Genomic DNA, 18,824 nt, shown 5'->3' on the forward strand with positions numbered 1-18,824 from the left:
CACCTTAGTAGACCTGTTCTGAACTAAGATTAACAACACATCGATCACAATGAGACTCGTACCCACAATCTTCCGATTCGAAGTCGGATGCCTTATCCATTAGGCCCCGCGATCACATCAACGTTCGCGTTACGCAGCATAATCTGGTTGGCATCAAACAAAGCTCAATACCAGAAATTTCTATGTTAATGACAACCCTAGCCCGTCTGTGTACAAATGTTTTAATTAATTGACTGGTTCCTCCGTGTAATTTCATGGCTCTGCTGCGGCCAGAGGAATTGCTGTATGTTAGCGACAGCTGGCAAGAATGTAAAACTAACGATGGCTGTAAAATGGTTGACAATGAATTTTACTTGGAATATTTCAAGGGCTGGCAACGATTCATTGAAATATGATTAGAGAAACAAGAATGCCAGTATTAAATGTTTTTATAGGTAGCTTGTCACAAGCCATGTTACGAAATTGACTTTAATTGGGAGCAGATTTGTCAATGTTTAGAAAGCGCATGCCACTGGGTAGTTGTTCCACTTTAGTAGACCTGTTCCGAACTAAAATTAACAACACATCGATCGCGATGGGACTCGAACCCACAATCTTCCGATTCGATGTCGGACGCCTTATCCATTAGGCCACGCGATCATATCAACGTACATGTTACGCAACAAAAATTGGTTGGAATAAAACAAAACTCATTCGCCAATAATTTCTATGTTAATGACAACCGTGGCGCACCTGTGTACAAATGTGTTACATAATTTACTGGTTCCTCCGTGTAATTTCATGGCTCTGCTGCGGCCAGAGAAATTGCTCTATGTTACCGACAGCTGGCAACCATGTAAAACTAACGATGGCTGTATAATGGTTTACAATGAATTATACGAGGAATTTTTCAGGGGCTGACAACGATTCATTGGATATTTGACTAGAAAAACAAGAATGCGAGTATTAAATGTTTTTAAAGGTAGCATGTGACAAGCCATGTTACGAAATTGACTTTAATTGGGAACAGATTTGTCAATTTTTAGAAAGCGCATGCCACTGGGTAGTTGTTCCACTTTAGTAGACCTGTTCCGAACTAAAATTAACAACACATCGATCGCGATGGGACTCGAACCCACAATCTTCCGATTCGATGTCGGACGCCTTATCCATTAGGCCACGCGATCATATCAACGTACATGTTACGCAACAAAAATTGGTTGGAATAAAACAAAACTCATTCGCCAATAATTTCTATGTTAATGACAACCGTGGCGCACCTGTGTACAAATGTGTTACATAATTTACTGGTTCCTCCGTGTAATTTCATGGCTCTGCTGCGGCCAGAGAAATTGCTCTATGTTACGGACAGCTGGCAACCATGTAAAACTAACGATGGCTGTATAATGGTTTACAATGAATTATACGAGGAATTTTTCAGGGGCTGACAACGATTCATTGGATATTTGACTAGAAAAACAAGAATGCGAGTATTAAATGTTTTTAAAGGTAGCATGTGACAAGCCATGTTACAAAATTGACTTTAATTGGGAACAGATTTGTCAATTTTTAGAAAGCGCATGCCACTGGGTAGTTGTTCCACTTTAGTAGACCTGTTCTGAACTAAGATTAACAACACATCGATCACGATGGGACTCGAACCCACAATCTCCCGATTCGAAGTCGGACGCCTTATCCATTAGGCCACGCGATCATGTCATCGTACGCGTTACGCAACAAAATCTGGTTGGCATCAAACAAAGCTCAATAGCAGTAATTTCTATGTTAATGACAACTCTAGCGCGTCTGTTCACAAATGTTTTAATTAATTGACTGGTTCCTCCAGGTAATTTCAAAACTATGCCGCAGCCAGAGGAATTGCTGTATATTAGCGATGGCTGGCAAGAATGCACAAACTAACGATGTCTGTAAAATGTTTGACAACGAATTTTACGAGGAATATTTCAAGGGCTGGCAACGATTCGCTGTAAATATGATTAGAGAAACAAGAATGCCAGTATTAAATGTACTTAATAGTAGCATGTCACAAGCTATGTTACGAAATCCAGTTTTATTGGGAACAGATTTGTCAATTTTAAAGAAGCGCATGGCGCTGGGAATTCTTTCCACTTTAGTAGACTTGTTCTCAACTAAGATTAACAATACGTCGACCACAATGGGACTCGACCCACAATAGTCCGATTCGAAGTCGGACGCCCTATCCATTAGGCCACCCGATCATATCAACGTACATGTTACGCAACAAAATTTGGTTAGTATAAACCAAAACTCATTCGTCAATAATTTCCATGTTAATGACAACCGTAGCGCGTCTGTGTACAAATGTGTTAATTAATTTACTGGTTCCTCCGTGTAATTTCATGGCTCTGCTGCAGCAAGAGGAAATGCTGTATATTAGCGACGGCTGGCAAGAATGCACAAACTAACGATGGCTGTAATATGGTTGACAACGAATTGTACGAGGAATATATCAAGGGCTGGCAATGATTCATTGTAAATATGATTAGAGAAACAAGAATATCAGTGTTAAATGTACCTATTAGTAGCATGTCGCAAGCCATGTTACGAAATTGACTTTAATTGGGAACAGATTTGTCAATTTTTAGAAAGCGAATGCCACTGGGTAGTTGTTCCACTTTACTAGACCTGTTCTGAACTAAGATTAACAACACATCGATCACGATGGGACTCGAACCCACAATCTTCCGATTCAAAGTCGGACGCCTTATCCATTAGGCCACGCGATCATGTCAATGTACGCGTTACACAACAATATCTGGTTGGCATCAAACAAAGTTCAATGCCAGTAATTTCTATGGTAATGACAACCGCAGGGCGTCTGTGTACAAATGTGCTAATTAAATGACTGGTACCTCCGTGTAATTTCATGGCTCTGCTGCAGCCAGAGGAATTGCTGTATGTTAGCGACAGCTGGCAAGAATGTAAAACTAACGATGGCTGTAACATGGTTGACAATGATTTATACGAGAAATTTTTGAGGGGCTGACAACGATTCATTAGATATTTGAATAGAAAAACAAGAATGCGAGTATTAAATGTTTTTATAGGTAGCATGTGACAAGCCATGTTACGAAATTGACTTTAATTGGGAACAGATTTGTCAATTTTTAGAAAGTGCATGCCACTGGGTAGTTGTTCCACTTTAGTAGACCTGTTCTGAACTAAGATTAACAACACATCGGTCACGATGAGACTCGAACCCACAATCTCCCGATTCGAAGTCGGACGCCTAATCCATTAGGCCACGTGATCATATCAACGTACGCGTTACGCAACAAAATCTGGTTGGCATCAAACAAAGCTCAATAGCAGTGATTTCTATGTTAATGACAACCCTAGCGCGTCTGTGCACAAATGTTTTAATTATTTGACTGGTTCCTCCAGGTAATTTCAAAACTATACCGCAGCCAGAGGAAATACTGTATATTAGCGATGGCTGGCAAGAATGCACAAACTAACGATGGCTGTAAAATGTTTGACAACGAATTTTACGAGGAATATTTCAAGGGCTGGCAACGATTCGCTGTAAATATGATTAGAGAAACAAGAATGCCAGTATTAAATGTACTTAATAGTAGCATGTCACAAGCCATGTTACGAAATCCAGTTTTATTGGGAACAAATTTGTCAATTATAAAGAAGCGCATGGCGTTGGGAATTTTTTCCACTTTAGTAGACTTGTTCTCAAATAAGATTAACAATACGTCGACCGCAATGGGACTCGACCCACAATCTTCCGATTCGAAGTCGGACGCCCTATCCATTAGGCCACCCGATCATATCCACGTACATGTTACGCAACAAAATTTGGTTAGTATAAACCAAAACTCATTCGTCAATAATTCCCATGTTAATGACAACCGTAGCGCGTCTGTGTGCAAATGTGTTAATTAATTTACTGGTTCCTCCGTGTAATTTCATGGCTCTGCTGCGGCCAGAGGAATTGCTCTATGTTAGCGACAGCTGGCAAGCATGTAAAACTAAGGATGGCTGTAGAATGGTTTACAACGAATTATACGAGGAATTTTTCAGGGGCTGACAACGATTCATTGGATATTTGACTAGAAAAACAAGAGTGCGACTATTAAATGTTTTTATTGGTAGCATGTCATAAGCCATGTTAGGAAGTTCACTTTTATTGGGAACAGATTTGTCAATTGTTAGAAAGCGCATGCCACTGAGTAGTTGTTCCACCTTAGTAGACCTGTTCTGAACTAAGATTAACAACACATCGATCACGATGGGACTCGAACCCACAATCCTCCGATTCGAAATGGGACGCCCTATACATTAGGCCACGCGATCATAACAACGTACACGTTACCCAACAAAATTTGGTTGGAGTAAAACAAAACTCATTCACCAATAATTTCTATGTTAATGACAACCGTAGCGCGTCTGTGTACAAATGTGTTAATTAATTTACTGGTTCCTCCGTGTAATTTCATGGGTCTGCTGCGGCCAGAGGAAATGCTGTATATTAGCGACGGCTGGCAAGAATGCACAAACTAACGATGGCTGTAAAATGGTTGACAACGAATTTTACGAGGAATATATCAAGGGCTGACAATGATTCATTGTAAATATGATTAGAGAAACAAGAACGTCGGTGTTAAATGTACCTATTAGTAGCATGTCGCAAGCCATGTTACGAAATTCACTTTTATTGGGAACAGATTTGTCAATTTTTAGAAAGGGCATGCCACTGGGTAGTTGTTCCACTTTAGTAGACCTGTTCTGAAATAAAATTAACAACACATCGATCACGATGGGACTCGAACCCACAATCTTCCGATTCGAAGTCGGACGCCTTATCCATTAGGCCACGCGATCATATCAACGTACACGTTACGCAACAAAATTTGGTTAGTATAAAACAAAACTCATTCGCCAATAATTTCTATGTTAATGACAACCGTACCACGTCTGTGTACAAATGTGTTAATTAATTTACTGGTTCCTCCGTGTAATTTCATGGCTCTGCTGCAGCCAGAGGAATTGCTGTATGTTAGCGACAGCGTGCAAGAATGTAAAACTAACGATGGCTGTAAAATGGTTGACAATAATTTATACGAGAAATTTTTCGGGGGCTGACAACGATTCATTGGATATTTGAATAGAAAAACAAGAATGCGAGTATTAGATGTTTTTATAGGTAGCATGTCACCAGCCATGTCACGAAATTGACTTTAATTGGGAACAGATTTGTCAATTTTTAGAAAGCGAATGCCACTGGGTAGTTGTTCCACTTTACTAGACCTGTTCTGAACTAAGATTAACAACACATCGATCACGATGGGACTCGAACCCACAATCTTCCGATTCAAAGTCGGACGCCTTATCCATTAGGCCACGCGATCATGTCAATGTACGCGTTACACAACAATATCTGGTTGGCATCAAACAAAGTTCAATGTCAGTAATTTCTATGGTAATGACAATCGCAGGGCGTCTGTGTACAAATGTGTTAATTAAATGACTGGTACCTCCGTGTAATTTCATGGCTCTGCTGCAGCCAGAGGAATTGCTGTATGTTAGCGACAGCTGGCAAGAATGTAAAACTAACGATGGCTGTAAAATGGTTGACAATGATTTATACGAGAAATTTTTCAGGGGCTGACAACGATTCATTAGATATTTGAATAGAAAAACAAGAATGTGAGTATTAAATGTTTTTATAGGTAGCATGTGACAAGCCATGTTACGAAATTGACTTTAATTGGGAACGGATTTGTCAATTTTTAGAAAGCGCATGCCACTGGGTAGTTGTTCCACTTTAGTAGACCTGTTCTGAACTAAGATTAACAACACATCGATCACGATGAGAATCGAACCCACAATCTCCCGATTCGAAGTCGGACACCTTATCCATTAGGCCACGTGATCATATCAACGTACGCGTTACGCAACAAAATCTGGTTGGCATCAAACAAAGCTCAATAGCAGTAATTTCTATGTTAATGACAACCCTAGCGCGTCTGTGCACAAATGTTTTAATTAATTGACTGGTTCCTCCAGGTAATTTCAAAACTATGCCGCAGCCAGAGGAATTGCTGTATATTAGCGATGGCTGGCAAGAATGCACAAACTAACGATGTCTGTAAAATGTTTGACAACGAATTTTACGAGGAATATTTCAAGGGCTGGCAACGATTCGCTGTAAATATGATTAGAGAAACAAGAACGTCAGTGTTAAATGTACCTATTAGTAGCATGTCGCAAGCCATGTTACGAAATTCACTTTTATTAGGAACAGATTTGTCAATTTTTAGAAAGCGCATGCCACTGGGTAGTTGTTCCACTTTAGTAGACCTGTTCTGAACTAAGATTAACAACACATCAATCACGATGGGACTCGAACCCACAATCTTCCGATTCGAAGTCGGACGCCTTATCCATTAGGCCACGCGATCATATCAACGTACACGTTACGCACAAAATTTGGTTGGAATAAAACAAAACTCATTCGCCAATAATTTCTATGTTAATGACAACCGTGGCGCGTCTGTGTACAAATGTGTTACATAATTTACTGGTTCCTCCGTGTAATTTCATGGCTCTGCTGCGGCCAGAGGAATTGCTGTAAGTTAGCGACAGCTGGCAAGAATGTAAAACTAACGATGGCTGTAGAATGGTTTACAATGAATTATACGAGGAATTTTTCAGGGGCTGACAACGATTCATTGGATATTTGATTAGAAAAACAAGAATGCGAGTACTAATTGTTTTTATAGGTAGCATGTCACAAGCCATGTTACGAAACTGACTTTAATTGGGAACAAATTTGTTAATTTTTAGAAAGGGCATGCCACTGGGTAGTTGTTCCACTTTAGTAGACCTGTTCTGAACTAAGATTAACAATACATCGATCACGATGGGATTCGAACCCACAATCTTCCAATTCGAAGTCGGACGACTTATCCCTTAGGCGACGCGATCATGTCAATGTACGCGTTACGCAACAATATTTGGTTGGCATCAAACAAAATTCAATGCCAGTAATTTCTATGTTAATGACAACCGCAGCGCGTCTGTGTACAAATGTGTTAATTAAATGACTGGTACTTCCGTGTAACTTCGTGGCTATGCTGCGGCCAGAGGAATTGCTGTATATTAGAGACGGCTGGCAAGAATGCACAAACTAACGATGGCTGTAAAATGGTTGACAATGAATTTTACGAGGAATATATCAAGGGCTGACAATGAATCACTGTAAATATGATTAGAGAAACAAAAATGCCAGTATTAAATGTACTTAATAGTAGCATGTCACAATCCATTTTACGAAATCCAGTTTTATTGGGAACAGATTTGTCAACTTTAAAGAAGCGCATGGCGCTGGGAATTCTTTCCACTTTAGTAGACTTGTTCTCAAATAAGATTAACAACACATCGATCACGATGAGACTGGAACCCACAATCTTCCGATTCGAAGTCGGACGCCCTATCCATTAGGCCACCCGATCATATCCACGTACATGTTACGCAACAAAATTTGGTTAGTATAAACCAAAACTCATTCGTCAATAATTCCCATGTTAATGACAACCGTAGCGCGTCTGTGTGCAAATGTGTTAATTAATTTACTGGTTCCTCCGTGTAATTTCATGGCTCTGCTGCGGCCAGAGGAATTGCTCTATGTTAGCGACAGCTGGCAAGCATGTAAAACTAAGGATGGCTGTAGAATGGTTTACAACGAATTATACGAGGAATTTTTCAGGGGCTGACAACGATTCATTGGATATTTGACTAGAAAAACAAGAGTGCGACTATTAAATGTTTTTATTGGTAGCATGTCATAAGCCATGTTAGGAAGTTCACTTTTATTGGGAACAGATTTGTCAATTGTTAGAAAGCGCATGCCACTGAGTAGTTGTTCCACCTTAGTAGACCTGTTCTGAACTAAGATTAACAACACATCGATCACGATGGGACTCGAACCCACAATCCTCCGATTCGAAATGGGACGCCCTATACATTAGGCCACGCGATCATAACAACGTACACGTTACCCAACAAAATTTGGTTGGAGTAAAACAAAACTCATTCACCAATAATTTCTATGTTAATGACAACCGTAGCGCGTCTGTGTACAAATGTGTTAATTAATTTACTGGTTCCTCCGTGTAATTTCATGGGTCTGCTGCGGCCAGAGGAAATGCTGTATATTAGCGACGGCTGGCAAGAATGCACAAACTAACGATGGCTGTAAAATGGTTGACAACGAATTTTACGAGGAATATATCAAGGGCTGACAATGATTCATTGTAAATATGATTAGAGAAACAAGAACGTCGGTGTTAAATGTACCTATTAGTAGCATGTCGCAAGCCATGTTACGAAATTCACTTTTATTGGGAACAGATTTGAAAATTTTTAGAAAGGGCATGCCACTGGGTAGTTGTTCCACTTTAGTAGACCTGTTCTGAAATAAAATTAACAACACATCGATCACGATGGGACTCGAACCCACAATCTTCCGATTCGAAGTCGGACGCCTTATCCATTAGGCCACGCGATCATATCAACGTACACGTTACGCAACAAAATTTGGTTAGTATAAAACAAAACTCATTCGTCAATAATTTCTATGTTAATGACAACCGTACCACGTCTGAGTACAAATGTGTTAATTAATTTACTGGTTCCTCCGTGTAATTTCATGGCTCTGCTGCAGCCAGAGGAATTGCTGTATGTTAGCGACAGCGTGCAAGAATGTAAAACTAACGATGGCTGTAAAATGGTTGACAACGAATTTTACAAGGAATATATCAAGGGCTGACAATGAAACATTGTAAATATGATTAGAGAAACCAGAACGTCAGTGTTAAATGTACCTATTAGTAGCATGTCGCAAGCCATGTTACGAAATTCACTTTTATTGGGAACAGATTTGTCAATTTTTAGAAAGCGCATGCCACTGGGTAGTTGTTCCACTTTAGTAGACCTGTTCTGAACTAAGATTAACAACACATCAATCACGATGGGACTCGAACCCACAATCTTCCGATTCGAAGTCGGACGCCTTATCCATTAGGCCACGCGATCATATCAACGTACACGTTACGCACAAAATTTGGTTGGAATAAAACAAAACTCATTCGCCAATAATTTCTATGTTAATGACAACCGTGGCGCGTCTGTGTACAAATGTGTTACATAATTTACTGGTTCCTCCGTGTAATTTCATGGCTCTGCTGCGGCCAGAGGAATTGCTGTAAGTTAGCGACAGCTGGCAAGAATGTAAAACTAACGATGGCTGTAAAATGGTTGACAATAATTTATACGAGAAATTTTTCGGGGGCTGACAACGATTCATTGGATATTTGAATAGAAAAACAAGAATGCGAGTATTAGATGTTTTTATAGGTAGCATGTCACCAGCCATGTCACGAAATTGACTTTAATTGGGAACAGATTTGTCAATTTTTAGAAAGCGAATGCCACTGGGTAGTTGTTCCACTTTACTAGACCTGTTCTGAACTAAGATTAACAACACATCGATCACGATGGGACTCGAACCCACAATCTTCCGATTCAAAGTCGGACGCCTTATCCATTAGGCCACGCGATCATGTCAATGTACGCGTTACACAACAATATCTGGTTGGCATCAAACAAAGTTCAATGTCAGTAATTTCTATGGTAATGACAATCGCAGGGCGTCTGTGTACAAATGTGTTAATTAAATGACTGGTACCTCCGTGTAATTTCATGGCTCTGCTGCAGCCAGAGGAATTGCTGTATGTTAGCGACAGCTGGCAAGAATGTAAAACTAACGATGGCTGTAAAATGGTTGACAATGATTTATACGAGAAATTTTTCAGGGGCTGACAACGATTCATTAGATATTTGAATAGAAAAACAAGAATGCGAGTATTAAATGTTTTTATAGGTAGCATGTGACAAGCCATGTTACGAAATTGACTTTAATTGGGAACGGATTTGTCAATTTTTAGAAAGCGCATGCCACTGGGTAGTTGTTCCACTTTAGTAGACCTGTTCTGAACTAAGATTAACAACACATCGATCACGATGAGAATCGAACCCACAATCTCCCGATTCGAAGTCGGACGCCTTATCCATTAGGCCACGTGATCATATCAACGTACGCGTTACGCAACAAAATCTGGTTGGCATCAAACAAAGCTCAATAGCAGTAATTTCTATGTTAATGACAACCCTAGCGCGTCTGTGCACAAATGTTTTAATTAATTGACTGGTTCCTCCAGGTAATTTCAAAACTATGCCGCAGCCAGAGGAATTGCTATATATTAGCGATGGCTGGCAAGAATGCACAAACTAACGATGTCTGTAAAATGTTTGACAACGAATTTTACGAGGAATATTTCAAGGGCTGGCAACGATTCGCTGTAAATATGATTAGAGAAACAAGAACGTCAGTGTTAAATGTACCTATTAGTAGCATGTCGCAAGCCATGTTACGAAATTCACTTTTATTAGGAACAGATTTGTCAATTTTTAGAAAGCACATGCCACTGGGTAGTTGTTCCACTTTAGTAGACCTGTTCTGAACTAAGATTAACAACACATCAATCACGATGGGACTCGAACCCACAATCTTCCGATTCGAAGTCGGACGCCTTATCCATTAGGCCACGCGATCATATCAACGTACACGTTACGCACAAAATTTGGTTGGAATAAAACAAAACTCATTCGCCAATAATTTCTATGTTAATGACAACCGTGGCGCGTCTGTGTACAAATGTGTTACATAATTTACTGGTTCCTCCGTGTAATTTCATGGCTCTGCTGCGGCCAGAGGAATTGCTGTAAGTTAGCGACAGCTGGCAAGAATGTAAAACTAACGATGGCTGTAGAATGGTTTACAATGAATTATACGAGGAATTTTTCAGGGGCTGACAACGATTCATTGGATATTTGATTAGAAAAACAAGAATGCGAGTACTAATTGTTTTTATAGGTAGCATGTCACAAGCCATGTTACGAAACTGACTTTAATTGGGAACAAATTTGTTAATTTTTAGAAAGGGCATGCCACTGGGTAGTTGTTCCACTTTAGTAGACCTGTTCTGAACTAAGATTAACAATACATCGATCACGATGGGATTCGAACCCACAATCTTCCAATTCGAAGTCGGACGACTTATCCCTTAGGCGACGCGATCATGTCAATGTACGCGTTACGCAACAATATTTGGTTGGCATCAAACAAAATTCAATGCCAGTAATTTCTATGTTAATGACAACCGCAGCGCGTCTGTGTACAAATGTGTTAATTAAATGACTGGTACTTCCGTGTAACTTCGTGGCTATGCTGCGGCCAGAGGAATTGCTGTATATTAGAGACGGCTGGCAAGAATGCACAAACTAACGATGGCTGTAAAATGGTTGACAATGAATTTTACGAGGAATATATCAAGGGCTGACAATGAATCACTGTAAATATGATTAGAGAAACAAAAATGCCAGTATTAAATGTACTTAATAGTAGCATGTCACAATCCATTTTACGAAATCCAGTTTTATTGGGAACAGATTTGTCAACTTTAAAGAAGCGCATGGCGCTGGGAATTCTTTCCACTTTAGTAGACTTGTTCTCAAATAAGATTAACAACACATCGATCACGATGAGACTGGAACCCACAATCTTGCGATTCGAAGTCGGACGCCTTATCCATTAGGCCACGCGATCACATCAACGTACGCGTTATGCAACAATATCTGGTTGGCATCAAACAAAGTTCAATGCCAGTAATTTCTATGTTAATGACAACCGCAGCGCGTCTCTGTACAAATGTGTTAATTAATTGACTGGTACCTCCATGTAATTTCGTGGCTATGCTGCGGCCAGAGGAATTGCTGTATATTAGAGACGGCTGGCAAGAATGCACAAACTAACGATGGCTGTAAAATTGTTGACAATGAATTTTACGAGGAATATTTCAAGGGCTGGCAACGATTCATTGAAATATGATTAGAGAAACGAGAATGCCAGTATTAAATGTTTTTATAGGTAGCATGTCACAAGCCATGTTACGAAATTGACTTTAATTGGGAACAGATTTGTCAATTTTTAGAAAGCGCATGCCACTGGGTAGTTGTTCCACTTTAGTAGACCTTTTCTGAACTAAAATTAACAACACATCGATCACGATGGGATTCGAACCCACAAGCTTCCGATTCGAAGTCGGACGCCTTGTCTATTAGGCCACGCGATCACATCAACGTACGCGTTATGCAACAATATCTGGTTGGCATCAAACAAAGTTCAATGCCAGTAATTTCTATGTTAATGACAACCGCAGCGCGTCTCTGTACAAATGTGTTAATTAATTGACTGGTACCTCCATGTAATTTCGTGGCTATGCTGCGGCCAGAGGAATTGCTGTATGTTTGCGACAGCTGGCAAGAATGTAAAACTAACGATGGCTGTAAAATGGTTGACAATGAATTTTACTTGGAATATTTCAAGGGCTGGCAACGATTCATTGAAATATGATTGGAGAAACAAGAATTCCAGAATTAAATGTTTTTATAGGTAGCATGTCACAAGCCATGTTACGAAATTGACTTTAATTGGGAACAGATTTGTCAATTTTTAGAAAGCGCATGCCACTGGGTAGTTGTTCCACTTTAGTAGACCTGTTCTGAACTAAGAACACATCGATCAGGATGGGACTCGAACCCACAATCTTCCGATTCGAAATCGGACGAACTATACATTAGGGCACGCGATCATAACAACGGACACGTTACCCAACAAAATTTGGTGGGAGTAAAACAAAACTCATTCACCAATAATTTCTATGTTAATGACAACCGTAGCGCGTCTGTGTACAAATGTGTTAATTAAATTACTGGTTCCTCCGTGTAATTTCATGGCTCTGCTGCAGCCAGAGGAGTTGCTGTATGTTAGCGGCAGCTGGCAAGAATGTAAAACTAACGATGGCTGTAAAATGGTTGACAATGATTTATACGAGCAATTTTTCAGGGGCTGACAACGGTTCAATGAATATTTTATTAGAAAAACAAGAATCCCAGGGTTAAATGTACCTATTAGTAACATGTCGCAAGCCATGTTACGAAATCCTCTTTTATTGGGAACAGATTTGTCAATTTTTAGAAATCGCATGCCACTGTGTAGTTGTTCCACTTTAGTAGACCTGTTCTGAACTAAAATTAACAACACATCGATCACGATGAGATTCGAACCCACAATCTTCCAATTCGAAGTCGGACGCCTTATCCCTTAGGCCACGCGATCATGTCAATGTACGCGTTACGCAACAATATTTGGTTGGCATCAAACAAAATTCAATGCCAGTAATTTCTATGTTAATGACAACCGCAGCGCGTCTGTGTACAAATGTGTTAATTAAATGACTGGTACTTCCGTGTAACTTCGTGGCTATGCTGCGGCCAGAGGAATTGCTGTATATTAGAGACGGCTGGCAAGAATGCACAAACTAACGATGGCTGTAAAATGGTTGACAATGAATTTTACGAGGAATATATCAAGGGCTGACAATGATTCACTGTAAATATGATTAGAGAAACAAAAATGCCAGTATTGAATGTACTTAATAGTAGCATGTCACAACCATTTTACGAAATCCAGTTTTATTGGGAACAGATTTGTCAACTTTAAAGAAGCGCATGGCGCTGGGAATTCTTTCCACTTTAGTAGACTTGTTCTCAAATAAGATTAACAACACATCGATCACGATGAGACTCGAACCCACAATCTTGCGATTCGAAGTCGGACGCCTTATCCATTAGGCCACGCGATCATGTCAATGTACGCGTTATGCAACAATATCTGGTTGACAGCAAACAAAGTTCAATGCCAGTAATTTCTATGTTAATGACAATCCTAGCGCGTCTGTGCACAAATGTTTTAATTAATTGACTGGTTCCTTCAGGTAATTTGAAAGCCATGCCGCAGCCAGAGGAAATGCTGTATATTAGCGATGGCTGGCAAGAATGCACAAACTAACGATGGCTGTAAAATGGTTGACAATGATACTTACGAGGAATATATCAAAGGCTGACAATGATTCATTGTAAAATTGATTAGAGAAACAAGAATGCCAGTGTTAAATGTGCCTATTAGCAGCATGTCGCAAGCCATCTTACGAAATTCACTTTTATTGGGAACAGATTTGTTAATTTTTAGAAAGCGCATGCCACTGGGTAGTTGTTCCACTTTAGTAGACCTGTTCTGAACTAAAATTAACAACACATCGATCACGATGGGATTCGAACCCACAATCTTCCGATTCGAAGTCGGACGCCTTATCTATTAGGCCACGCGATCATATCAACGTACGCGTTACGCAACAATGTCTGGTTAGCATCAAACAAAGTTCAATGCCAGTAATCTCTATGTTAATGACAACCGCAGCGCGTCTGTGTACAAATGTGTTAATTAATTGACTGGTACCTCCATGTAATTTCGTGGCTTTGCTGTGGCCAGAGGAATTGCGGTATCTTAGCGATAGGCTGGCAAGAATGCACAAACTAACGATGGCTGTAAAACGGTTGACAATGAATTTTACGAGGAATATTTCAAGGGCTCGCAAAGATTCACTGTAAATATGATTAGAGAAACAAGAATGCCAGTATTAAATGTACTTAATAGTAGCATGTCACAAGCCATGTTACGAAATCCAGTTTTATTAAAAACAGATTTGTCAATTTTAAAGAAGCGCGTGGCGCTGGGAATTCTTTCCACTTTAGTAGACTTGTTCTCAACTAAGATTAACAATACGTCGACCACAATGTAACTCGACCCACAATCGTCCGATTCAAAGTCGGACGCCCTATCCATTAGGCCACCCGATCATATCAACGTACACGTTACGCAACAAAATTTGGTTGGAATAAAACAAAACTCATTCGCCGATAATTTCTATGTTAATGACAACGGTAGCGCGTCTGTGTACAAATGTGTTAATTAATTTACTGGTTCCTCCGTGTAATTTCATGGCTCTGCTGCGGCCAGAGGAATTTCTGTATGTTAGAGACAGCTGGCAAGAGTGTGAAACTAACGATGGCTGTAAAATGGTTTACAATGAATTATACGAGGAATTTTTCAGGGGCTGACAACGATTCATTGGATATTCGATTGGAAAAACAAGAGTGCGAGTAATAAATGTTTTTATTGGTAGCATGTCATAAGCCATGTTAGGAAATTCACTTTTATTGGGAACAGATTTGTCAATTTTTAGAAAGCGCATGCCACTGGGTACTTGTTCCACCTTAGTAGACCTGTTCTGAACTAAGATTAACAACACATCGATCACAATGAGACTCGTACCCACAATCTTCCGATTCGAAGTCGGATGCCTTATCCATTAGGCCCCGCGATCACATCAACGTTCGCGTTACGCAGCATAATCTGGTTGGCATCAAACAAAGCTCAATACCAGAAATTTCTATGTTAATGACAACCCTAGCCCGTCTGTGTACAAATGTTTTAATTAATTGACTGGTTCCTCCGTGTAATTTCATGGCTCTGCTGCGGCCAGAGGAATTGCTGTATGTTAGCGACAGCTGGCAAGAATGTAAAACTAACGATGGCTGTAAAATGGTTGACAATGAATTTTACTTGGAATATTTCAAGGGCTGGCAACGATTCATTGAAATATGATTAGAGAAACAAGAATGCCAGTATTAAATGTTTTTATAGGTAGCTTGTCACAAGCCATGTTACGAAATTGACTTTAATTGGGAGCAGATTTGTCAATGTTTAGAAAGCGCATGCCACTGGGTAGTTGTTCCACTTTAGTAGACCTGTTCCGAACTAAAATTAACAACACATCGATCACGATGGGACTCGAACCCACAATCTTCCGATTCGATGTCGGACGCCTTATCCATTAGGACACGCGATCATATCAACGTACATGTTACGCAACAAAAATTGGTTGGAATAAAACAAAACTCATTCGCCAATAATTTCTATGTTAATGACAACCGTGGCGCACCTGTGTACAAATGTGTTACATAATTTACTGGTTCCTCCGTGTAATTTCATGGCTCTGCTGCGGCCAGAGAAATTGCTCTATGTTACCGACAGCTGGCAACCATGTAAAACTAACGATGGCTGTATAATGGTTTACAATGAATTATACGAGGAATTTTTCAAGGGCTGACAACGATTCATTGGATATTTGACTAGAAAAACAAGAATGCGAGTATTAAATGTTTTTAAAGGTAGCATGTGACAATCCATGTTACGAAATTGACTTTAATTGGGAACAGATTTGTCAATTTTTAGAAAGCGCATGCCACTGGGTAGTTGTTCCACTTTAGTAGACCTGTTCTGAACTAAGATTAACAACACATCGATCACGATGGGACTCGAACCCACAATCTCTCGATTCGAAGTCGGACGCCTTATCCATTAGGCCACGCGATCATGTCATCGTACGCGTTACGCAACAAAATCTGGTTGGCATCAAACAAAGCTCAATAGCAGTAATTTCTATGTTAATGACAACTCTAGCGCGTCTGTGCACAAATGTGTTAATTAATTTACTGGTTCCTCCGTGTAATTTCATGGCTCTGCTGCAGCAAGAGGAAATGCTGTATATTAGCGACGGCTGGCAAGAATGCACAAACTAACGATGGCTGTAATATGGTTGACAACGAATTGTACGAGGAATATATCAAGGGCTGACAATGATTCATTGTAAATATGATTAGAGAAACAAGAATATCAGTGTTAAATGTACCTATTAGTAGCATGTCGCAAGCCATGTTACGAAATTCACTTTTATTGGGAACAGATTTGTCAATTTTTAGAAAGCGCATGCCACTGGGTAGTTGTTCCACTTTAGCAGACCTGTTCTGAACTAAAATTAACAACACATCGATCACGATGGGACTCGAACCCACAATCTTCCAATTCGAAGTCGGACGCCTTATCCATTAGGCCACGCTATCATATCAACGTACAAGTTACGCAACAAAATTTGGTTAGTATAAAACAAAACTCATTCGTCAATAATTTCTATGTTAATGACAACCGTAGCGTGTCTGTGTACAAATGCGTTAATTAATTTACTGGTTCCTCCGTGTAATTTCATGGCTCTGCTGCACCCAGAGGAATTGCTGTATGTTAGCGACAGCTGGCAAGAATGTAAAACTAACGATGGCTGTAAAATGGTTGACAATGATTTATACGAGAAATTTTTCGGGGGCTGACAACGATTCATTGGATATTTGAATAGAAAAACAAGAATGCGAGTATTAGATGTTTTTATAGGTAGCATGTCACCAGCCATGTCACGAAATTGACTTTAATTGGGAACAGATTTGTCAATTTTTAGAAAGCGAATGCCACTGGGTAGTTGTTCCACTTTACTAGACCTGTTCTGAACTAAGATTAACAACACATCGATCACGATGGGACTCGAACCCACAATCTTCCGATTCAAAGTCGGACGCCTTATCCATTAGGCCACGCGATCATGTCAATGTACGCGTTACACAACAATATCTGGTTGGCATCAAACAAAGTTCAATGCCAGTAATTTCTATGGTAATGACAACCGCAGGGCGTCTGTGTACAAATGTGCTAATTATATGACTGGTACCTCCGTGTAATTTCATGGCTCTGCTGCAGCCAGAGGAATTGCTGTATGTTAGCGACAGCTGGCAAGAATGTAAAACTAACGATGGCTGTAAAATGGTTGACAATGATTTATACGAGAAATTTTTCAGGGGCTGACAACGATTCATTAGATATTTGAATAGAAAAACAACAATGCGAGTATTAAATGTTTTTATAGGTAGCATGTGACAAGCCATGTTACGAAATTGACTTTAATTGGGAACAGATTTGTCAATTTTTAGAAAGCGCATGCCACTGGGTAGTTGTTCCACTTTAGTAGACCTGTTCTGAACTAAGATTAACAACACATCGATCACGGTGAGACTCGAACCCACAATCTCCCGATTCGAAGTCGGACGCCTTATCCATTAGGCCACGTGATCATATCAACGCACGCGTTACGCAGCAAAATCTGGTTGGCATCAAACAAAGCTCAATAGCAGTAATTTCTATGTTAATGACAAACCTAGCGCGTCTGTGCACAAATGTTTTAATTAATTGACTGGTTCCTCCAGGTAATTTCAAAACTGTGCCGCAGTCAGAGGAATTGCTGTATATTAGCGATGGCTGGCAAGAATGCACAAACTAACGATGTCTGTAAAATGTTTGACAACGAATTTTACGAGGAATATTTCAAGGGCTGGCAACGATTCGCTGTAAATATGATTAGAGAAACAAGAATGCCAGTATTAAATGTACTTAATAGTAGCATGTCACAAGCTATGTTACGAAATCAAGTTTTATTGGGAACAGATTTGTCAATTTTAAAGAAGCGCATGGCGCTGGGAATTCTTTCCACTTTAGTAGACTTGTTCTCAACTAAGATTAACAATACGTCGACCACAATGGGACTCGACCCACAATAGTCCGATTCGAAGTCGGACGCCCTATCCATTAGGCCACCCGATCATATCAACGTACATGTTACGCAACAAAATTTGGTTAGTATAAACCAAAACTCATTCGTCAATAATTCCCATGTTAATGACAACCGTAGCGCGTCTGTGTACAAATGTGTTAATTAATTTACTGGTTCCTCCGTGTAATGTCATGGCTCTGCTGCAGCCAGAGGAATTGCTGTATGTTAGCGACAGCTGGCAAGAATGTAAAACTAACGATGGCTGTAAAATGGTTGACAATGATTTATACGAGAAATTTTTCAGGGGCTGACAACGATTCATTGGATATTTGAATA

At 39.9% G+C, this 18,824-nt stretch overlaps 19 non-coding genes across 19 annotated transcripts; all 19 read right to left on the reverse strand.

Annotated features, from left to right (window-relative positions):
* Nucleotides 1–566: 566 nt before the first annotated feature.
* On the reverse strand, nucleotides 567–639 carry Trnar-ucg (transfer RNA arginine (anticodon UCG)). The gene has a single exon. It is a non-coding gene; the product is annotated as a tRNA-Arg (tRNA).
* Nucleotides 640–1,093: 454 nt separating this feature from the next.
* Trnar-ucg (transfer RNA arginine (anticodon UCG)) lies at nucleotides 1,094–1,166 on the reverse strand. The gene has a single exon. It is a non-coding gene; the product is annotated as a tRNA-Arg (tRNA).
* Nucleotides 1,167–1,620: 454 nt separating this feature from the next.
* Nucleotides 1,621–1,693, reverse strand: Trnar-ucg (transfer RNA arginine (anticodon UCG)). The gene has a single exon. It is a non-coding gene; the product is annotated as a tRNA-Arg (tRNA).
* A 981-nt stretch (nucleotides 1,694–2,674) lies between these two features.
* On the reverse strand, nucleotides 2,675–2,747 carry Trnaq-uug (transfer RNA glutamine (anticodon UUG)). The gene has a single exon. It is a non-coding gene; the product is annotated as a tRNA-Gln (tRNA).
* Nucleotides 2,748–4,781: 2,034 nt separating this feature from the next.
* On the reverse strand, nucleotides 4,782–4,854 carry Trnar-ucg (transfer RNA arginine (anticodon UCG)). The gene has a single exon. It is a non-coding gene; the product is annotated as a tRNA-Arg (tRNA).
* A 454-nt stretch (nucleotides 4,855–5,308) lies between these two features.
* Nucleotides 5,309–5,381, reverse strand: Trnaq-uug (transfer RNA glutamine (anticodon UUG)). Its single transcript has one exon. It is a non-coding gene; the product is annotated as a tRNA-Gln (tRNA).
* A 453-nt stretch (nucleotides 5,382–5,834) lies between these two features.
* Trnar-ucg (transfer RNA arginine (anticodon UCG)) lies at nucleotides 5,835–5,907 on the reverse strand. The gene has a single exon. It is a non-coding gene; the product is annotated as a tRNA-Arg (tRNA).
* Nucleotides 5,908–6,361: 454 nt separating this feature from the next.
* Trnar-ucg (transfer RNA arginine (anticodon UCG)) lies at nucleotides 6,362–6,434 on the reverse strand. The gene has a single exon. It is a non-coding gene; the product is annotated as a tRNA-Arg (tRNA).
* A 2,035-nt stretch (nucleotides 6,435–8,469) lies between these two features.
* Trnar-ucg (transfer RNA arginine (anticodon UCG)) lies at nucleotides 8,470–8,542 on the reverse strand. Its single transcript has one exon. It is a non-coding gene; the product is annotated as a tRNA-Arg (tRNA).
* A 454-nt stretch (nucleotides 8,543–8,996) lies between these two features.
* Nucleotides 8,997–9,069, reverse strand: Trnar-ucg (transfer RNA arginine (anticodon UCG)). Its single transcript has one exon. It is a non-coding gene; the product is annotated as a tRNA-Arg (tRNA).
* Nucleotides 9,070–9,522: 453 nt separating this feature from the next.
* On the reverse strand, nucleotides 9,523–9,595 carry Trnaq-uug (transfer RNA glutamine (anticodon UUG)). The gene has a single exon. It is a non-coding gene; the product is annotated as a tRNA-Gln (tRNA).
* A 453-nt stretch (nucleotides 9,596–10,048) lies between these two features.
* Trnar-ucg (transfer RNA arginine (anticodon UCG)) lies at nucleotides 10,049–10,121 on the reverse strand. The gene has a single exon. It is a non-coding gene; the product is annotated as a tRNA-Arg (tRNA).
* A 454-nt stretch (nucleotides 10,122–10,575) lies between these two features.
* Nucleotides 10,576–10,648, reverse strand: Trnar-ucg (transfer RNA arginine (anticodon UCG)). Its single transcript has one exon. It is a non-coding gene; the product is annotated as a tRNA-Arg (tRNA).
* A 1,506-nt stretch (nucleotides 10,649–12,154) lies between these two features.
* Trnar-ucg (transfer RNA arginine (anticodon UCG)) lies at nucleotides 12,155–12,227 on the reverse strand. Its single transcript has one exon. It is a non-coding gene; the product is annotated as a tRNA-Arg (tRNA).
* Nucleotides 12,228–14,253: 2,026 nt separating this feature from the next.
* On the reverse strand, nucleotides 14,254–14,326 carry Trnar-ucg (transfer RNA arginine (anticodon UCG)). Its single transcript has one exon. It is a non-coding gene; the product is annotated as a tRNA-Arg (tRNA).
* Nucleotides 14,327–16,359: 2,033 nt separating this feature from the next.
* Trnar-ucg (transfer RNA arginine (anticodon UCG)) lies at nucleotides 16,360–16,432 on the reverse strand. Its single transcript has one exon. It is a non-coding gene; the product is annotated as a tRNA-Arg (tRNA).
* Nucleotides 16,433–16,886: 454 nt separating this feature from the next.
* Nucleotides 16,887–16,959, reverse strand: Trnar-ucg (transfer RNA arginine (anticodon UCG)). Its single transcript has one exon. It is a non-coding gene; the product is annotated as a tRNA-Arg (tRNA).
* A 454-nt stretch (nucleotides 16,960–17,413) lies between these two features.
* Trnaq-uug (transfer RNA glutamine (anticodon UUG)) lies at nucleotides 17,414–17,486 on the reverse strand. Its single transcript has one exon. It is a non-coding gene; the product is annotated as a tRNA-Gln (tRNA).
* Nucleotides 17,487–17,939: 453 nt separating this feature from the next.
* Trnar-ucg (transfer RNA arginine (anticodon UCG)) lies at nucleotides 17,940–18,012 on the reverse strand. Its single transcript has one exon. It is a non-coding gene; the product is annotated as a tRNA-Arg (tRNA).
* Between the last annotated feature and the right edge of the window lie 812 nt (nucleotides 18,013–18,824).

The sequence above is a fragment of the Hydractinia symbiolongicarpus genome, chromosome 11 (assembly GCF_029227915.1).
Source record: "Hydractinia symbiolongicarpus strain clone_291-10 chromosome 11, HSymV2.1, whole genome shotgun sequence".
In the NCBI taxonomy this organism is placed as follows: Eukaryota; Metazoa; Cnidaria; class Hydrozoa; order Anthoathecata; family Hydractiniidae; genus Hydractinia; species Hydractinia symbiolongicarpus.